Here is a 13,427-nt window from a genome sequence, read left to right on the forward strand (position 1 = left end):
TCAATAAAGTAGTGCCAAGCGTGCGCCTGTGTCATAAGTAAAGGGCCGGCTGGCTTGACTGTTAAAGGGTGCTGTAACCCCCAAAGTACACTACAGTCCAAACCAAAAAAAATTTTTTTCTGTGTTTGAGAATTGTGTGCGCAGTAGCCGCTCGTGCACCAACAAAGTAGTGCCAAGCGTGCGCCTGTGTCATAAGTAAAGGGCCGGCTGGCTTGACCATTAAAGGGTGCTGTAACATCAAAAGTACACTCCAAACCAAATAATAAAATATTTTTTCTGTGTTTGTGAATTGTGTGCGCAGTAGCCGCATGTGCATCAACAAAGTAGTGCCAAGCGTGCGCCTGTGTCATAAGTAAAGGGCCAGCTGGCTTGACCGTTAAAGGGTGCTGTAACCCCCAAAGTACACTCCAAACCAAAAAAATATATATTTTCTGTGATTGTGAATTGTGTGCGCAGTAGCCGCACGTGCATCAACAAAGTAGTGCCAAGCGTGCGCCTGTGTCATAAGTAAAGGGCCAGCTGGCTTGACCGTTAAAGGGTGCTGTAACCCCCAAAGTACACTCCAGTCCAAACCAAAAAAAAAATTATTTTCTGTGTTTGTGAATTGTGTGCGCAGTAGCCGCACGTGCATCAACAAAGTAGTGCAAAGCGTGCGCCTGTGTCATAAGTAAAGGGCCAGCTGGCTTGACCGTTAAAGGGTGCTGTAACCCCCAAAGTACACTCCAAACCAAATAACAAAATATTTTTTCTGTGTTTGTGAATTGTGTGCGCAGTAGCCGCACGTGCATCAACAAAGTAGTGCCAAGCGTGCGCCTGTGTCATAAGTAAAGGGCTGGCTTGCTTGACCGTTGAAGGGTGCTGTAACGCCCAAAGTACACTCTAGTCCAAATAAAAAAAATATATATTTTCTGTGTTTGTGAATTGTGTGCGCAGTATCCGCACGTGCATCAACAAAGGAGCAGCGCCAAGCGTGTGCCTGTGTCATAAGTAAAGGGCCAGCTGGCTTGACCATTAAAGGGTGCTGTAACCCCCAAAGTACACTCCAAACCAAAAAAATATATATTTTCTGTGTTTGTGAATTGTGTGCGCAGTAGCCGCACGTGCATCAACAAAGGAGCTGCGCCAAGCGTGCGCCTGTGTCCCATAAGTAAAGAGCCGGCTGGCTCATTTCTTAAAGGCTGGTGTAACCCACAAAGTGCACTACTCTCCAGCAAAAATAAAAAAATATTTTCTGTGTTTAGCCGCACGTATATATCAAATCGATATAACATAAATGGAGGACCAAACTTTCTCCGATAAAAATAAAATAGAGAAAGATCAAGAACCACTTCCTCCTAGTGCTGAAGCTGCTGCCACTAGTCATGACATAGACGATAACATGACATCAACGTCGTCTGCCAAGGCCGATGCCCAATGTCATAATAGAGGGCATATACAATCCCAAATGACAAAGTTCTGGAAAATGACCTTGAAAAAAACATTTAAATCAGCTGAAGAGAAACGTAAACTTGCCAATATGCCATTTACGACACGGAGTGGCAAGGAACGGCTTAGGTCGATCCCTAGTATGTTCATGACTAGTGGTTCAGCTTCACATGACGATGGAAGCCCTCCTCCCACTAAAAAAATCAAAAGAGTTAAGCTGGCAAAAGCACAGCGAAGAACTGTGCTTTCTAAGAAGATATCACAAATCCCCAAGGAGAGTCCAAGTGTGGTGGTGGTTGCGATGCCTGACCTTCCCAGCACTGGACGGGAAGAGGTGGCTCTTTCCACCATTTGCACGCCCCCTGCAAGTGCTGAAAGGAGCACCCACAGTCCACTTGCTGATATGCTAATTGAAGATGTCACTGTTGAAGTACAACAGGATGAGGATACTGGTGTAGCTGGCGCTGAGGAGGATGTTGGCGAGGAGGATTCTGATGGTGATGTGGTTTGTTTAAATCTGGCTCCGGGGGAGACAGTTGTTGTCCGTGGGATGAAAAAGCCCATCACGGTCATGCCTGGGCAGAAGACCAAACATTCCACCTCTTTGGTCTGGCAATATTTCTATCCAAATCCGGACAACTGTCTTGCCATATGTACCATATGTAAAGGTGAAATAAGTAGGGGTAGGGATGTCAACCACCTAGGAACATCCTCCCTTATACGGCACCTGCAGCGCGTTCATAAAAAGTTACTGTCAATTTCAGAAACTTTGGCTAAGACTGTAAGCAGTCCAGGGACACCTAAATCCCGTTGTCCTGTTTTATCCAAGCGCCTGCAAACCACACCGTCAACTCCCTCCTCGTCAATTTCCTCCTTAGTCAGGATCGGAAGTAGTCCTGCAGGCCATGTCACTGGCATGACTGACTCTCCTATCCGGGATTCCTCCGGAGGATCCTGCATTGCTACGCCTACTGCTGCCTCTGCTGCTGTTGCTGCTGCTGGGAGTCGTTCATCATCCCAGAGAGGAAGTAGGAACATAACTACTTTTACTAAACAGTTGACCCTCCAACAGTCCTTAGCGAGGAGGATGAAGTACGACAGCAGTCATCCTGAAGCAAAACGTATAACTGAGGCCTTGACTGCTATGTTGGTGTTAGACGTGCGTCCGGTATCCGCCATTAGTGCAGTGGGATTTAGACAATTGATGGAGGTAGTGTGTCCCCGGTTCCAAATCCCGTCTAGATTCCACTTCACTAGGCAGGCGATACCGAGACTGTACAGAAACATCAGAAAAAGTGTCCTCAGTGTCCAGAAAAATGCCATTGTACACAATGTCCACTTAACCACGGACATGTGGACAAGTGGAACAGGGCAGACTAAGGACTATATGACTGTGACAGCCCACTGGGTAGATGTATCACCTTACGCAGCAACAGCAGCAGCGTCACCAGTAGCAGCATCTCAGAAACGCCAGCTCGTTACAAGGCATGCTACGCTGTGTATCACCGGTTTCAGTAAGAGGCACACCGCCGACAACCTCTTAGTGAAACTGAGGGAAATCATCGCCCAGTGGCTTACCCCACTTAGACTCTCCTGGGGATTTGTGATATCTGACAACGCCACCAATATTGTGCGGGCATTACATCTGGGCAAATTCCAGCACGTCCCATGTTTTGCTCACACAATAAACTTGGTGGTGCAGAATTTTCTGAAAAGCGACAGGGACGTGCAGGAGACTCTTTGGGTGGCCCGAAAAATTTCTTGCTACTTTCGCCATTCAGCGACTGCGTGCCGAAGACTGGAGTGCCAGCAAACACTCTTGAACCTGCCTAGCCATCACCTGAAGCAAGAGGTTGTGACGCGGTGGAGCTCAACCCTCTATATGCTTCAGAGCATGGAGGAGCAGCAAAAAGCCATACAAGCCTATACATCCACCTATGACATAGGCAAAGGAGGGGGTATGCACCTGACTCAAGTGCAGTGGAGAATGATTTCCGTGTTGTGGAAGGTTCTCCAGCCCTTCGAACTTGCCACACGTGAAGTCAGTTCAGACACTGCCAGCTTGAGTCAGGTCATTCCCCTCATCAGGCTTTTGCAGAAGCAGCTGGAGAAAGTGAAGGAGGAGCTAAGACGGAGCGATTCCGCTCGGCATGTGGGACTTGTGGATGAAGCCCTTCATTCGCTTTGACAGGATTCCAGGGTGGTCAATCTGTTGAAATCAGACCACTACATTTTGGCCACCATGCTCGATCCTAGGTTTAAAGCCTATGTGGTGTCTCTCTTTCCGGCCGACACAAGCCTGCAGAGGTGCAAAGACCTGCTGGTGAACACACTGTCAGCTGAAGCGGAAGGTGACACGTCAACAGCTCCATCTTCATTTTCTCCCTCAACTGGGGCTGCCAGGAAAAAACTTAGGTATCCTAAGCAACCCGCTGGCGGTGATGCAGGGCAGGCAGGACCAAATTTGGACATCTGGTCCGGACTGAAGGACCTGGCAACAATTTCTGACATGTCTACTGTCACTGCATATGATACTGTCACCATTGACAGAATGGTGGAGGATTACATCGGTGACAGCATCCAAGTAGGCATGTCAGACAGTCCATTCCTGTACTGGCAGGAAAAAGAGGCAATTTGGAGGCCCCTGTACAAACTGGCTCTATTTTACCTGATTTCCCCCCCCTCCAGTGTGTACTCCGAAAGAGTGTTTAGTGCAGCCGGGAACCTTGTCAGCGAAAGGCATAGGAGGTTGCTTCCACAGAATGTGGAGAAGATGATGTTCATCAAAATGAATTATCAGCTCTTCCAGGGAGACCAGCCTCCAGAACGTACAGAGGGACCTGTGGTGGTGGATTCAAGTGGGGACGAGTTAATACTGTGTGAGGATGAGGATGTACACACTGAAGAGGGTGAGGAATCGGTGGATGAGGAGGATGAGGATGACATCTTGCCTCCGTAGAGCCAGTTTGTGAAGGGACACATTAATTGCCAGCTTGTTTTGTGGGGGCCCAAACAAACCAATCATTTCAGCCACAGTTGTGTGGCAGACCCTGGCGCTGAAATGATTGGTCTGTTAAAGTGTGCATGTCCTGTTTATACAACATAAGGGTGGGTGGGAGGGCCCAAGGACAATTCCATCTTGCACCTCTTTTTTTTCTTTGCATTATGTACAGTTTGGGGCCTAGTTTTTCAAACTGCCATCCTGTCTGCAACTGCAGTATCACGCCTAGATGGGTCACGTGTTTGTGCCGCCCACTCATGTCGCTTAGCATAGTCATCCAGCTACCTCGGTGCAACCTTTTGGACATAAAAACACTATTGTGAGGTGTGAGGTGTTCAGAATAGACTGGAAATGAGTGGAAATTAAGGTTATTGAGGTTAATAATAGCATAGGAGCAGAAAAACCTACAAATTCTGTGATTTTAGCTGTTTTTATGCTTTTTTTCAAAAAAATACAGATCCAAAACACAAAACCCAGAACCCAAAACATGGAAGGGTGGTTTTGGCAAAACCAATCCAGATCCAAAACACAAAGAAAGATCCAGATCCAAAACCAAAACACAAAACACGAAAAGTGGCCGGTGCACACCCCTAATTAGAAGTAACTATTTTCACATAGGAAACATTTTCATTGTTGTGCAGTGTTATTAGATGCCCTGATGTTACCTTCTGTTCGTGCATATGGAAGGAGTGGTTTTTGTTCCAACTTTTCTCTTTGGCAGTTTTCTCTGTAATTCCCCCTTTCACATAACAGCACAAAGGCAAGGAGTTCTCTCTGAGAGGCAGACAGTAAGCAGGTGGGTCATGTGACTTGCCAATTTTCTTGACATTAAAAAAAACACAAAAATTACTATTTAACAGCTCACTAACTCTACAAAGTGTTATTACTAAATTGTCATAGCACTATTTGCTGGTTTCATTTATTTGTACAAATTATATACACTTACTACTGTAAACTAATTTCTAAATATTAAGTAACATAAACAAATACTATAAACTCATATTCACTTTTTTGGATATCATTTACTATTTTAATATCATTTAAATATAAAATACATTGGCAATTTACTTCAGTTCTGTCAATCAATTAAATTAACACTGCTTCTGTATCTCACTTATAATTATACTCTCTACCTAGCTAAAATGTTTAGCATACTATTCACGAGATGGTTCCTCCTAGAGGGCTTAAACGTTGCTTACCCAAATTGAATTCAAGTCTTAACTGTGCTTATTTGTGGCTCTTACTCTATGAGTTACAGCACTGTTAGAGTCAAAATGTAAAGCAATGCTCTCAAAATGGGAACTTGCAAATGTACAAACAAAACATTTTTCAGAGCTCAGCAGTAAGGCTAATGCTCATGCAATCATGTGCCACCTTCGGTCTCCTTTTGCATTCAATCTTCAACTGCATGTTCTCTGCTCCAACACCTCACCATGTAATGGTGGGTAAAATGATCCCCTTCTCAGATATGATCCAACAGGAATTTCCTTGTTGCTGGGATGTCTGCATTCCTCTCCTCCCAAAGAGTCTCCCTTGTGCTTTCACTGTTCTCAAAAGCTGAGTGGGTAAGTACATCTCCACTCCCTCACAGACTGACACCAGCCACTCCAACAACAAAACACCTCAACACCAACTGTTACACTATGCTGCTGTCCATGCCATTCCTTTACTTGCTGGGCTTTTCCTGCCACCTGTCCTTCTAATTTACATGCTCTCACTCCATTGAAGTGTGTCTGCCCCTCACTCTTCTCTGCCTCTGTAGCTCATGAGGTTTGTAATTTATAGTGGCTGAGGCTTATTAATAGCCACAGCTGCAGCTCACAAGTCAAAGTGATATAATCCACAGAGGGGAAAGAGATTAAGAAAATAGAGCAGGGGGAGACAGGATCTACGTCAAAAACAAGTAAAAAATCTCCAATAAATTTTGTAGGAACTAGCAATGTATTTAGAACATTGTAATAATTATGAAATCCTGTTGTGTGTTTTTCATAATATTTTAGCTACTGTGTAACTATGTGGTCAATAGATATTGTAACCTATGTTGTGCCCATTGTAGCCTATATATGCACCCAAGATGGCTGATGCTGCCGGGTACTCTCAAGAGTGGGATGAGCAACCAATTGAAGTGGTGATGCAGGGGATATCCTGTTAGCTCACTATTCATTGTATCCTTGCACATCTTATCTCCATGTATTGCTTATTCGCAGACTGTAACCAATGCAGTGTGCCCAAAAAGGCTGCCTCTTCAGGGGCTCTGTGTGGACATTTTATCTCTCCCATTGTGTGTAATCAATTCCAGGTATTACCTATTCTGCCCAAGTTGATCCAATGCATTGTGCCTGAAATGACTGCCTGACCTAGATCCTTCTTGGGTAGGATGGATATATATATATATATATATATATATACATCAACACACCCCCTGATGAAGTCATTAACTGATGAAACTAGTTGGGCGTGACTTAGGACATGTTCGGACCAAACCTGAGTCAGGTTTGGACTGACTTTGCACTTGGATCAGACTGGGACTGGCTGGAATGGAGTCTGAGTCAGACTGAAACTGACTTTGCACTTGGATCACACTAGGAAGCCAGCAGTGAACACTGAATGCAGAGTATGGTGGAATAGCAGCAGACTGCTGAGACAGAGTCTGGAGCCAAAAGATGCAGCTGTAATGGCTACATTGCTCTGGAAATTTGCTGGGAACTCAGCACATGCTTTTATCCCCCCAGCTGCTCTGCAGTTGATGGAGCAGATCAGCTGACTGCTACAGAGCTTGCGATTGGGGAGACTGAGGTCAGCTGATCACAAGTGTCATGAAGCAACCAGTGCACAGAGATGGCAGGAAAGATTGTAGGGTGTTGGCATGAAGGCCTGGGGCACACTGGAGATAGTAGCTGGGGCTAAAGGAGCAGTAGCAATACCGCCCACAGGACACCTGGAGGCATGCTGACTAGTGTGCCTGTAGGTAAAGGAGCACAAGTCTCTAACATATGTAACTTATATTTGTTTTAAAGATGAGCACAGAACACTGTATTTTGGTTTCGTTCTAAATTATCATCGTGTCTTGGTTTTGGATTTTTGAAAAAATTGATAACAGCTAAAATCATGTAATTAACATTCATTTGCAGGCAGTTTTGACTACCTCACAGCTCACTATATTTTTTCACCAATATTGGCCAGAGGCTGCAGTTTAAAAGAATATAGCACATTTATAAAACATAGTGGCAGAGCAGTGGCAGACAGGATGGCAGTTTTATAGACAGCACCAAGCTTCCAAATGTGAGTTTTCAAATGCAAACTGATTCCAACAGCAAATCACAGGCCTCAAGCCAGTACAGTAAAATGGAGATAGAGTCACATACAATTCAAGCCAGAGTAACAGCCTAGTAGAAAATAAATAATTACACACTTCTCCAACCAGCACATCACAGGCCTTAGGCCAGTATATGGAGATAGAAACAGGCTAGTAGTCTTTACACCAATACAGCAAGATGGGCATAGTCCATAATTAAAATTGGTACATGATGGAAATGTCCTTGAGTCCTCCCACCAACCCTTAAGTTGTATAATAAAAAGGACATGCACTTAAGTTGTATAATAAACCAAGCACTTAACTCATCCCTACTGGAATCCAACATTATAGTCTCTGTTTGTAATTGGCATCAATAGTATTCCTCATAAAATTTGTAGTTAATTTTATGAACATCAGTTTATGCGATTAGCCTCCTACGCTGATCACCCACCAGGTTCCCAGCTGTGATAACAACTCTTCTCAAGTATACACTGGAGGGTGAGCAGCTAAGTACACCAAAGATATTTTTACAAGTGGCTCCAAATTGGCTATTCTAAAGGTCTGTGTAATCAGCTAATTTGAACATTATTATTAAAGTAATCCTCCACCATTGTATTGTTGCTTGAGTCATGGTAGAGGTGTCAATATATGTTGCCATTTCCTTTAAGCCTGACCAGATATCCTAGTGTTTCACTCTGGTACACTGAATTGACTTGTCATCACTAGTGGGTCTCTTGTAAATGGTCAATTTTTTGCTAGTGGTAGTATTTGCAGGATAAACTGAAGCAGGAGATGTGGTGTTATGTGCCACTTGAGATGACATCTCACTTGCTTGCTCTTTGCCTCTCTCAAGATCTGTGTCACTTGGAAAGAAAAACATTACATAGGACTTAAACCTAGGATCAACCATGGTTGCCAAAATGTAGTTATTCAATTGCAAGATGTTGCATACCCTTTTGTCCTGGCAAAGCAAATAAAGGGCTTGATCAACAAGTCCAACATGCTTAGCAGAATTGCTTAGTTTCATCCCCTCCTTCATCTTCTCTAGCAGCTTTTCTAGTAGTTTAATTAAGAGTATAACCTGACTGACAGTGTCTGAACTCACTTCATTAGTTACAATTTCAAATGATTTTACTAGCTTGCATAAAACTAAGATAATTCTCCGGTGTGCTGCAGTAAGGTAAAATGCCCCTCTCTCCTTATCTTATGGCTTTATGTATACATCTTGATGGCTTGCTGCTTAACTCCAGTTGTTGAAGCATATAAAGTAGAATTCCACCTGGTTACTACCTTTTGCTTCAATTTAACTTTTCATGCAGCTGCTGAAATGTTCTACATGCAGTTGCTGAATGCTGAAAATGAATTCTAATCCACTGAATTTATTGTGTATGCAAAACATGCTATTTGAGAGTAACCTTCATGTGAATGAGCTGGCATTGTGTGTTAGATATTGCTGCTTAAGGCAATACACCAACTCAGTTAACTATCACAGTCTAGAAAGCTTTAGTATGACCAGTATCATTTGTCCACATATTTGTAGTTAAGTGAATAGTCAGCACATTAGCATTTCAAGGTAAATAATAATGATTTTAACATCCTTGTACAGGTGAGGAATTGGTACTCTGGAAAATCTAAATGGAATTTGGTAGTGTGGACACATGAGCTAAACTAATCTTTTAAAAGCAGATGCATTGATGGTGGATATTGGATGCAAATCTAATGCCAACATAGCCATCATGGCTTTAGTGATCCACTGTGCAACAAGACGGCAGCTGTCATACTTGGTTCCTCTTACAAATAATTGTTTTACAGACAGTTGTTGTTTGAAACTACTAGTCTTCTTGGTCCTCTTCTGTGAGTCACACCCAGCAGCAGCAACCCCTGTGTACAAGGATTTGTCTTGGGAAATTGATGATGAAGGTGTTTGCATTGGAGATTTCTGGTATCTATCCATACTTCTGGTAGCTGATGCTGAACTGGTTGTTATTATTTTACAGATTTTTTCAGATTTTGCAAAATAATTGCATGAACTTGTTGCAAATGATGTTACAGGGAGGAGGTGCCTAGATGGTTACCATCCCTACCTCTACTTACTTTGGCACTACAAACATCACAGATGCCTTGACAAATGTTGTCAGGATTTGAGAAAAAAAAATTCCACTTGGAAGAGGTGGCTATTTTGTTCTAATGCCCAGGTATAACAAAGCACTTTTTTTCACTGGCATGATCCGCTGCCAAAAGATGCCGACTTACTTCAACACAAACACCATCATCCTCCTGAATTTTATCAACTGTTCTTGTCTAACACAATTATCATCAACATCCTGATTAGTGTCAGATGCACAATTATCCCCTTATCCTGTTGCATATTTACACGTTCCACAGTGGCATCCTTACTTTCTATGTCTATATCATCATCATTACTTATACTACTACTCATCCTCACATTTTAGTGTGTTCAGAAATGGTGAAAGATTGCTTCTCTTTATTACAGTCTCAGAATCAGAAACGTCAGACTCGCACATAGCACTCATGGACACCCTTAGACTCTCCTTAGAAAACTCTGAAGTTTGTGAACACACAGTTTGTTCTTTAGCTTTAGTGTTTTTTTGTGCACTTATTTGCCTATATTAGAGGTGACATGTCTAGACTAAGAGCAAGAAGGTGGTGCACGCGAGGCTACAGAAGTCGCCTGTCTGTGTATGGCACTGGCTTTAGCAATAGGCATTCTAGTGCATAAACTTGAAAGGGTAGCATGACCACAACTGACAAATAAAGGGCTTGATATGCCTTTCATTGCCACTGCCTGTGGAGTATGGCATGTTGGCAATTTTATATTGGTGGTAGTAACTTTTCCCTTTATAGTTAGTTGGTTTTTTTTTAAATGTCAAACATTATTAAGATTTGGAATGTCCTTACCTCTTGACCTTTTTAAAAATTAGCTATTTAATAGGTACTATGACTGCCAGCACTAGTACTGGGCTGCTTCTTTTTTTCTATTGGCTGATTCCTAATTGAATTACACCAGGACAGGAGTAAAGCTACTGTACTTGAAATTGTAACTGCCACCACACCAAGTGAATGTACAATGAGATAGGATCATGAAGGACTGTTAGCTTTACCATGCAATTTTATTTAAAGACTTGAGAATTTTTTTAAACCAGAAAAAATGTCTTTCTAGATTTTATTATTTTAGGGTGCAGCCACAACACCCAGTAAGTACAGTATGTTATCATATGATGGCAGATATTTACTGCCATTCAAACACTTCAAACAAATATTCCTTGAATATATATATTATAAAGTTTAATTAAGAAACTTGAGAATTTTTTTTAAAACAGAAAAAAAATTCTTCTAAACTTATTATTATGAGGTGCAACTGATGGGGTCAAAACACACAGTAAGTACAGTTATATACACTGTACCTCAAACACACACAATATTCTCTTGGAATATATATTATGAGACTTGAGATTTTTATTTAAAACAGAAAAATATGTTTGGGGTGGAGCTGACTCAGACACAGCACAGTTAAACTTTCAATCTCAGTACTGTCTCTGCCTCAAATGCTAAAGATATATACTCTTCAAATGTGTACACACTACACAGTAAGTGCAGCACAGATTCTCAAATACAAGCAGGAACCTATTCAGATTGCTGACTATAGTGTCTTTCCCTTCATCTCCCATTGACATATACAGTTGAAACGACTGTGCTTTTTTTGTCCACCACAGAAGACACAACAGTGTACAGCTGATTTAAAACAAACATACATAGGAGGAGCCTGTATTACAGATTGTATAGATCTACCAAGCTGACCTGCCACAGGCCAGTATAATGATTGGGTGGGTTTTCTATTTATTTGCGAGCATTTTTTTTTTGTTTTTAAAACTGACCATTAGTAAATCGCAGACCTTTTTTATTCTCCATGTAAAAAAAATGATTGTTGGTCCGATGTTCTAAAGTGTTCTAAAGTCAGCTTTTCGGTCAGTTTTCAACATGTACCATCAATTTAATGGCCCTTCACAGGTTCATGAAAAGCCTAGATTAACTCCTCTCTTTGCATGCACCTATGAAGGGCCAATAAGTTGATTTGAGCAACCCACATTTTATATTACTCTTCTGAGAGGCTTAGATGGGGCCAGCATTTGAAGGGTTTGCTGGTTCCTTGTAGTGATATTTGAAGGATTGTGGGGTTCATCCAGGTGAGTTGGCTCTCAATTTACATATATTAACATATGTGCTATTATCATGTAGCATTAGGGACCACAAGAACACAGATGTCTTGATGCAGCCTGGTGGCTTAAACATATCTTTGCAAATATATGCAAACTGAGGGTCTGATTCATCACAGGACGGAATTGCAAAGCTGCGTGCAAGCACCTTTACAATTTTGTCCTTGCAATTATGATAATGCAGCAGAAGGCATCACGCCTTTTGCATACATTACTTATCCGAGCTGCGTCCAAGGATACGGCATCGGATAATCTGCAATAACTTAGGCCAGCTAAGTGATCCTTGGGATCATGCAAGCCAGCCTCCGCAGTTACAACAAAGAGGCCAGGAAATCTCTGTCAGCTTATAGAGATCCTGGTCTCTTCCCTCCCCCTAGCGGCACCTCAGTTTCTGGAAACTGAGGCAGTCACCACCCCTTCCCAAACAGCAGCAGACTGTCAATCACTGACAATCTGCTGCCACTCTGCGTGTGATCACGGATGACCTGTTCTGCATATGCGCAGTACGTTACCAATGCCTCCGCAGATTCCCACCCATCGGGAATCTGCGTTCAGCAGTGCACTTAAATGCACTGCGGAATAAGACCCTGTGACAGTGGCATTGCTGACGGGGTGACACCAAGGTGCAGACTCCCCCTCAGTGACAGGAGCCGGGTGCTGCACTGTATAATTAAGTGCAGCACTTGGCTCCTGACACTGTGAGGGAGCCGGCCTGCACTGCACGCATCTCCGGCACCCCCCATGCCTCCCAGTGATAACTAATGGAACCACTGGGGTTCGGCTGCGAGGCCACGCCCCCTCCTGGGAGGCCACAGCTCCTTCTGTGATGCCACGTTTTGGCTCCACCGCGCAAAACAACGTCACTCCCCGCACCGGGTGACACCGTGGGAATGGAAGCCACTGCCCTGAGAGCTCTGTATTTCTTATATCTTGTAGTATTCAAGTCTCATTAATGGTCCTTTGCAGAGTGTTTGGGGAACAATTTACATGTGCTGTGCAACTCAGACACATGCGCAGACCACTGATAATTGCTTAACTGCAGTAACAACATTCGCACTGCATACATCTGTGAATCAGTTTACTAATTAATTTGTTTATTCCTACTGAAAAAATTAAATATTAAGAATAACATGTTTTCTGAAATTAGTGGTTTTTAGTGTAAGTTCTTTCTGTGGAGTGCTAATAACCCCTGCATATTTTAACCACAGGGAAATCTAAATTGACATATTTTGTTAATGGTTGATTTTTGCAATATGTCTAGTATGACCAGGTCCATGCCACTCTTTAAACCACCAAACTTCTTACTGTGATGTTTTTTTTTATAGTGTTAGTGAGGAAAATGTGCTCTTACTGTATATTCAAAAGTAATCTAAAATCATTATTTTTGGTAGTAGGTTTAGACTTCAAATGAACCTTCATCCATTTGACTGCATTAAGTTTTTTTTTTTATCAGGATATGGGTAAGGCATAT

At 42.6% G+C, this 13,427-nt stretch overlaps 1 long non-coding RNA gene across 1 annotated transcript in view; it reads right to left on the reverse strand.

Moving 5' to 3' along the window:
* Positions 1–13,427, reverse strand: part of LOC148524848 (uncharacterized) — a 28,453-nt gene that overhangs the window by 12,957 nt on the left and 2,069 nt on the right. Inside the window, exon 2 of the long non-coding RNA XR_015878355.1 lies at positions 5,092–5,247. This is a non-coding gene — a long non-coding RNA (uncharacterized LOC148524848). The remainder of the gene's footprint in view (positions 1–5,091; positions 5,248–13,427) is intronic.

This window comes from Taudactylus pleione, unplaced genomic scaffold, assembly GCF_031769625.1.
Source record: "Taudactylus pleione unplaced genomic scaffold, aTauple2 ptg000116l, whole genome shotgun sequence".
Taxonomy (NCBI): Eukaryota; Metazoa; Chordata; class Amphibia; order Anura; family Myobatrachidae; genus Taudactylus; species Taudactylus pleione.